Below are 8143 nucleotides of genomic sequence, written 5' to 3' on the forward strand. Positions count from 1 at the left end.
AGCGAGAGGAGACAAGAACCAGACGCCAGAGGGGTGAAGAGAAGGAGCGAAACACAAAGGAGATGATAGAAAATACTAATTGTTTACATCAACATCATTGTAATAGCTGTCTGCGTGTATGGTGTGTATGTGTATGTTCAGCAGTATGTATAGGAAGGCTTTTATGCGTATGCATGGATTCATCCAGCTGCTATTATATATTATGTCTGTATCTAGCTGCATGTAAATGCATATATGTATTTTTTAGGTGAGTGTATGTATCTAGCTGTGCATCTACCAGTATATATGCAAACCAATATATGCATCTAGGTGGTTTGTAAGAATGAATATAAGAGTGCAGATTTGTGTGCGCTTCTACGAAGGACTCAATGTATGCATCGAGCTTTACGTATGTATGTATGAATGAACGAATGCATGAATGAATATAAGAATCCAGCTGTATGTGTGTGTGTATGAATGAACTAATGCACGTTGCATCCAGTTGTGTATGAATGAATGTAAGTATCCAACTCAATGTGAGTATGTGTATGAATGAATGTAAGTATCCAACTCAATGTATGTGTATGAATGAATGCATTCAGCTTTGTGTTTGTGTCTGTGCACATGAATCAATATAAACATCCAGCTGTATGTGTATCTGTATAAGTATGAATGAATGCTTGAGTGAGTGTATGAATGAATGTAAGCATCCAGTTTTATTTATGTATGTGTATATGAATGAATTAATGCATCCAGTTGTGTGTGTATGGATGAATTAAGTATTGTGTGTATGAATGAATGCATTCAGCTTTGTGCGTGTGTCTGCGCGCATGTATGATTAGAAACATCCAGCTGTATGTGTATATGTATAAGTATGAATGAATGTTTGTGTGTGAGTGTATGTGTATGAATGAACGTAAGCATCCAGTTTTAGGTGTTTATGAATGAATGAATGTTTGCAATCAAATGTTCAAGTGTGTGTGTGTGTGTGTATGAATGAATATAATCATCCAGCTTTGAGTTTATTTTTATGTATGTGTATCTATGTGTTTAATTAGCTGTGTGGGTGTAGATAGCTTTGTGACTGTAACTGTCTATGTATGTAGAGTAAATATGTTATTAAAGGTGCTATTGAAATTCTCACAAGATGTCGGTGACAACTCATCCAATCCACACAGGCAAAGGAATCAAACCATAGATGTCCATAAATTAAGTTATGTGTAATAATGAGAAATGACACAGGGAAAAAGTATTGAACACATGAACAAAGAGAGATGCAAAAAGCCCTGGAAAGTCATGACACCAGCTGAAATCTATCAGTAATTAGAAAGCAATCCTGCCACTTAGTGAAAAATAATAGCAGCTGGTTCAACTGATGGCCTATAAAAAGGTGTCTCATTACTACTGTGCCACACAAGAAACATCTCATGATGAGTAAATCCAGTGAGCTGTCTCAAGACTGTCACAGCCTTATTGTTGCAAAACACACTGATAGGATTGGTTACAGAAGAATTTCTAAACTACAGAAGGTTCAAGTGAGCACTGTTGGGGCCATAATCCGGAAGTGGAAATAACATAATTTCACCATAACCAGGCCACGATCAGGTGCTCCCCGCAGAATTTCAGACTGAGGAGTGAAAAGAATTATCAGAAGAGTTGTCCAAGAGCCAAGGACACCTGTGGAGAGCTACAGAAAGACCTGGAATCAGCAGGTACAATTGTTTCAAAGAAAATAATAAGTAATGCACTCAACCTCCATGGCCTGTATGCACGCTCACCACACAACCTCCATGGCCTGTATGCACGCTCACAACGCAAGACTCCATTGCTGAACAAAAATCATGTTCAAGTTACATTTAGACAAGCTGTGAAATACTGGGAGAATATAGTCTGGTCAAATGAGACAAAATTGAACTCTTTGGATGCCATAATACACACCACGTTTGGAGTCCAAAAGGCACTGCATATCACTCCAAAAACACCACACCAACGTTGAAGTTTGGAGGTGGGAACATCATTGTGTAGGGCTGTTAGCATACCGCACTGGCAAACTTCATATAATTGAAGGATGAATGGACAAATGTAATGAGACATTCTTGATAAAAATCTGCTACCATCTACCAGGATGATGAAGATGAAGCAAGGGTGTAACATTTCAGCAAGACAATGATCCCAAACACACAGGCAAGAAAACTCTCAATTGGTTTCAGAGAAAGAAAATAAAGCTGCTTGAATGGCCGAGCCGATCACCCGACCTGAATCCAATACAAAATGTATGGAAGGAACTAAATCTCAGAGTTCACAGAAGAAGCCCAAGGACGTTTGTGTGGAAGAATCAGCCAAAATCACACCTGAGCAATGCCTGCAACTAGTTTCTCCATTCAGGAGGCATCTTGAAGCAGTCATCACCAACAAAGGCTTTTGTGCGAAGTATAAAATAAATTTCAGTAAGCGAGCTCAATACTTTTTCCCTGTGTCATTTCTCATTATTCCACATAACTTAATTTATGGACATCTATGGTGATTTCTTTGCCTGTGTGGATTGGATGGTTGGTCATCGACATCTGATGAGAACTTCATGTCAGTAGCACCTTTAGAAATATATTTACTTAAGAAATTGGTGGCGTGTTCAATACTTATTTCATTCGTTGTACGTACTGTATATGTGTATCTAGCTGTGTACATACGTACTGTATATGTGTATCTAGGTGTGTACATACGTACTGTATGTGTGTATCTAGGTGTGTATATGTACATCTAGGTGTGTACATAAGTACTGTATGTGTATATTTGTACCTTAAATATCTAGGTGTGTATATGTACTGTTTGTGTGTATCTAGGTGTGTATATGTACTGTATATGTATCTAGCTGTATATATGTACATCTAGGTGTGTACATACGTACTGTATGTGTGTATATATGTACTGTATGTATCTAGGTGTATATATGTACTGTATGTGTGTATAGGTGTATATATGCACTGTGTGTATACATTCCGTGTGTATCCAGGTCTATATACGTACAGTATATGTGTATGTAGGTGTGTATATATATACTGTATGTATCCATGTGTTGTATATTCTGGCTTTCTGATGAGCTATCTCTGGGGTGTATAAGACAGATATATATATATATATATATATATATATATATATATATTTTCTACTACCTGTGTGTACAGAGATATTTGCAGACAGGTTGCTGTCCCTGAGACGCCTCCTGCCATCCACACAGCACACACATCTCACACAGCAGGTGCCATAGCCCTGTATACACTGTATACTCTGCCCCCATCTATCTATCCTACCTGCAGGCTGCTCCCCTCCCCCTCCTCAGTGCAGTGCTGGATGCAGGGGTCATGTACCTGGGCTGGCCCCTCAGTGCAGGACCCTCAGGACCCTCAGTGCCGGCTCAGGGGGCTGCAGCTGCTCTCAGCTTCTCCTTCTTCTGATTTCTGGGTAAGGAGCTTCCGGGTTGGTGAATCTGAGCGTCAGAGGCAGAGAGAGATCTGCTGAGCAGCTTCTGAGAAATATCTCTATAAAAGGAAGAGACACATGATGGAGGAAGAGGAAGCTCACCTTCCCCAGCCTCACCCTCCTGCTGCAGGGGCTGCTGGCCACCCAGGGGTTAATGCCGGGCACCTGCAGGAGGACAGCAGGCAATGGCATGCATAGCAATTCCCCAATGTGGCCCCAAGTGTCAGGAATGGATGGCTTACTGATTGGGCATCTCAAAGGGGCCAGAGCTGTAAATCATAGCCAGTGATCCAGGGGGCAAGGAGGAGAAGCTGAAAACAGGTGTCAGGGGCATTGCTCAAAGGATGACAATTTATATAGGACACGTCCCCTGCCTGAAGCATTTGTATCACAAGTAGTGAATATGACCCTCCATACATACACAAATCAGTATACAGAATAAATCCGGACCTCAGTCCGAACCCCTAAACAATTATAGGTAAAAAGTAACCAACTAAAGCAAATACAGACTCCAAACCAGACCCCGAAACCAATACAGACGCCAAACCGGACCCCGAAACCAATACAGACTCCAAACCAGACCCCAAAATCAATACAAACTCCAAACCGGTCCCCGAAACCAATACAGACTCCAAACCAGACCCCGAAATCAACACAGACTCCAAACCAGACCCAGAAACCCATACAGACTCCAAACCAGACCTTGAAACCAATACAGACTCCAAACTGGACCCCAAAATCAATACAGACTCCAAACCGGACCCTGAAACCAATACGGACTCCAAACCAGAGCCCAAAAGCAATACAGACTCCAAACCAGACCCAGAAACCCATACAGACTCCAAACCAGACCCCGAAACCAATACAGACTCCAAACCGGACCCCGAAATCAATACAAACTCCAAACCAGACCCCGAAACCAATGCAGACTCCAAACCAGACCCCAAAACCAATACAGACTCCAAACCAGACCCCGAAATCAATACAGACTCCAAACCAGACCACGAAATCAATACAGACTCCAAACCAGACCCCGAAACCAATACAAACTCCAAACCAGACCCCGCAACCAATACAGACTCCAAACCAGACCCCGAAATCAATACAGACTCCAACCTGCTCACGAAACCAATACAGACCCCGAAATCAATACAGACTCCAAACCATACCCCAAAACCAATAGAAAAGAACAAACCTGACCCCGAAACCAATACAGACTCCAAACCAGACCCCAAAACCAATACAGACTCCAAACCAGACCCCGAAATCAATACAGACTCCAAACCAGACCCCGAAATCAATACAGACTCCAAACCAGACCTTGAAACCAATACAGACTCCAAACCAGACCCCGAAACCAATACAAACTCCAAACCAGACCCCAAAACCAATAAATAACCCAGATCAGATCCCTAAACTAATACAGACTCCAGATTAGATCACATAAACTAAAGTGCTGCTCACCATTATTGGCACCTCTTCATTTTTTTCATATACTGTACAATATCTTCAGAAATAAATGAAAAAGTACCAAAGTTATATCCTCAGGAATTTTTAATTAGTGGTCCAAAGTAATACAACAATAAAACATTGTTTTTCAACTTTCATGTTGCAATTTCAAAGAAGAAACAGAATATACAGCACGTGCAGCAATAAAGGCACCTCTAATTAATACTTGGTTGCACATCCTTTGCATTGCTGACAGCCTCCAGACATTTCTTGTAGCCATCTATAAGCTTCCTGCACTTCTCAGCTGGAATTTTCTCCCACTCTTCCTTTGCAGTTTGTTCAAGCTCTTGAATGTTTGCAGGGTTCTTTTTCCGAATGGCAGATTTCAGCTCACCCCAAATATTTTCAATGGGATCAAGGTCAGGACTCATTGCTGGCCATTTTAAAACAGTCCATTTTTTCTTTTTCAACCATTCCTGTGTACTTTTGTATGTGTGCTTTGGGTCATTGTCTTGCTGGAGGACCCATGATTTTCGACTCAAACCAAGTTTTCTTACACTGGGTAGGACATTTTGCTCTAAATCTTTTAATAATTCTCTGATTTCATGATTCCTGTGATATGGTCAAGGCCTCCAGTACCAGATGCAACAAAGCAACCTCACAGCATTATGGATCCTCCACCATGCTTAACTGTTGGTAAGGTGTTCTTTTCCTTATAAACTTCACTGTGCCGTCTGTAAACAAACTGTTGCTTTGCATTGCCTTAAAGCTCTATTTTTGTTTCATCTGTCCACAGAATATTTTCCCAGATGGATTGTGATTCGTCAAGGTACTCTTTGGCAAAGATCAGTCGTTCCTTTTTATGTCTTTTCTTCAGCAATGGTTTCTTCTTTGGCCTTTGCTCATAAAACTCTGCTTGGTTTAGTGTGCAGCGTATGGTACTTGTTGAAACCATGACCCCAGACTGTTCCAAGCTGGCCTTCAGATCTTTTTATGTTTGACGTTGTGTTTTTTTCCACCATCTGCACCAACCCTCAAAGACATCTCTCATCAATTTTCCTCTTTCCCCCAATTCCAGGGAGGTTCTTGATAGTTCCATGCTTGACAAACTTGTTAATAACTTTGTGCACTATTGAAACTAGGATACCAAGGTCTTCGGAGATGGCCTCATACCTTTTGTCTTGTTTTTGCTAATAATAGCAGTTCTGATGTCCTCAGACAGCTCCTTTGCCTTCACTATTGTGACAAAGGAACAGGGCCTACCATGTGGCTTTTTAAAACACTGAAGTCATCATTCATTGGCTAATTCATGTCACATGGGCACCGACAATTACTCACAGGAGAATCTCTTTTGTAATTTACCGCAGGCGAGTCAAAATGTCTTTCCATACTAAATTAAAGGGGATGTCCACTACTTTATATGATCCCCCAATGTATTCCTCCAGTGCCCATAAGTGTTTCTCTAAATACCTTGTGGTGCGTTTTCTGCCTGCGAGCGGCGCTATCACTGGCCGATCACAGGCATCACGTGACCCCCGGCTGCTGCCGGCTCTGACATCCGTTGATGTCATGTCAAGTTCTGGCTGCAGCAGGGGGTACTCACTTCTGTGTTCCACAGTAGATGCTGGGCTGTGGGCGGGGTTACCCCATGGGTCACATCCAGCATCCACCGTGGGGAGCGCGTCACGTGATGCCTCTGAGCAGCCGGCAACAGCGCCGCTCAGAGGCAGAAAAGGCACTGCAAGGTATTTACAAAAACACTTCTGGGCCCCGGGGGGATGCATTGGGGGGTTCATATAAAGTAGCGGACAACTTCTTTAATGTAAAGGGTGCCAATACCAGTGTCACACCAAGCTTTAGGTTTTTCTATTTTTCCCTCCCATTGTTTTTGTTTTAAATTATTCTTTATCATTTGCTCTCTTGTATTTAACACAAGTCTCTATAGGAAAAAACTGTTTCACTTGATTCACTTTTTTTTCAGGAGATATTCCACATTATGTACTTAAACTTCATGGGTGCCAATAATGACGAGCAGGACGGTAATGCAATCCCCAGATCAGACCCCAAATCAGTCCTCCAAAACTAATACAAACCCCAGATCAGACCTCTAAATTAATAGCCCTCCTAGACCCCTAAACTAGTGCAAAATGCAGACTCCTAAATGAATACAGACCCCAAAACTAATACAGAAACCAAACCAGACCCCCAAAACTAAAACAGACACCAAACCAGACCACTAACATAGGCCCGAGATTAGACCTCCTTAGCTAATACAGACCCTAGACCGAACCCCAGACCAGACCCCCTTAGCTAATACAGACCCTAGACCGGACCCCTTAGCTAATACAGACCCTAGACTGGACCCCCTTAGCTAATACAGACCCTAGACCGAACTCCAGACCAGACCCCCTTAGCTAATACAGACCCTAGACCAGACCCCCTTAGCTAATACAGATCTGAGATTAGACACAATGAACTAATACAGACCCTAAGCTAATACAGACGCCCTAATAAAGTACAGGTGCGGCCCCAGGAACTTCAAATATCCCCCCCCCCCCCCCCGATATCTTGTCTGCAGGAGTGATGAGATGTTTAGATACCAACAAAAATACAGTAAATCGCCCCCAGTCAGAACATTTAATGGCGGTACTTAAATAAGCAGGTAAAACACGAAACAGGGATTTTACTGCAGCTTTATCTTCTTTTTTCCAATAATTTGCAAAGGTTTCATTAAAATAGGATTTCCTATGAATTAACACTTAGTTTTATAGGGTATGTGGAATTTTGCATTTTCCACAATTCTTGTTGCCGGCAATTTCCAATAGGATGCAATTACTACACATACAGCTCCCACCAAATTCAAATAGTTCTTAAAGGGGTTTTCCATGCTTAAATGGTTATTCCAATGTTTAGAAGTTTTCACTTATCCATAGAATTCAGAGTACAGGGACTTGCTGGTCTGCACGGAGCAGTGGCCGGACATGAACACCTCCAATTACATGTCCAGAGGTATCAACAGATTAAGTCAGAGAGAAGTATGAAGAGGACAAATTGTAGTCTGGAGATTACATGTGGGGAGGTATTGGGAGATTAGGTCAGAGATGTGTGGAAAGGACAGGTTATTATAGTCTGGAGATTACATGTGAAAAGGTATTGGGAGATTAGATCAGAGATGTATGGAGAGGACAGGTTATAGTCTGGATATTATGACGCGCCCCCTGGGCCATGTTGTTAGGGA

General features: G+C 42.0%; 1 protein-coding gene across 7 annotated transcripts in view; it reads right to left on the minus strand.

The window, feature by feature from the left end:
* CYRIB (CYFIP related Rac1 interactor B) overlaps positions 1–3574 on the minus strand; it is a 205751-nt gene extending 202177 nt beyond the window's left edge. For 2 of the 7 annotated variants that reach the window (XM_073679889.1, XM_073679886.1), the window contains exon 1: positions 3345–3568. The gene's annotated coding sequence lies outside the window, so the exon portion shown is untranslated. Of the gene's footprint in view, positions 1–3287 lie in introns of all 7 variants that reach the window. The other 5 variants (XM_073679885.1, XM_073679881.1, XM_073679888.1 and 2 more) reach the window with 4 other exon arrangements.
* Positions 3575–8143: the final 4569 nt, after the last annotated feature.

Source organism: Phyllobates terribilis, unplaced genomic scaffold, assembly GCF_046119375.1.
Source record: "Phyllobates terribilis strain yellow unplaced genomic scaffold, ASM4611937v1 Scaffold_4__5_contigs__length_816908805, whole genome shotgun sequence".
NCBI classification, from domain to species: domain Eukaryota; kingdom Metazoa; phylum Chordata; class Amphibia; order Anura; family Dendrobatidae; genus Phyllobates; species Phyllobates terribilis.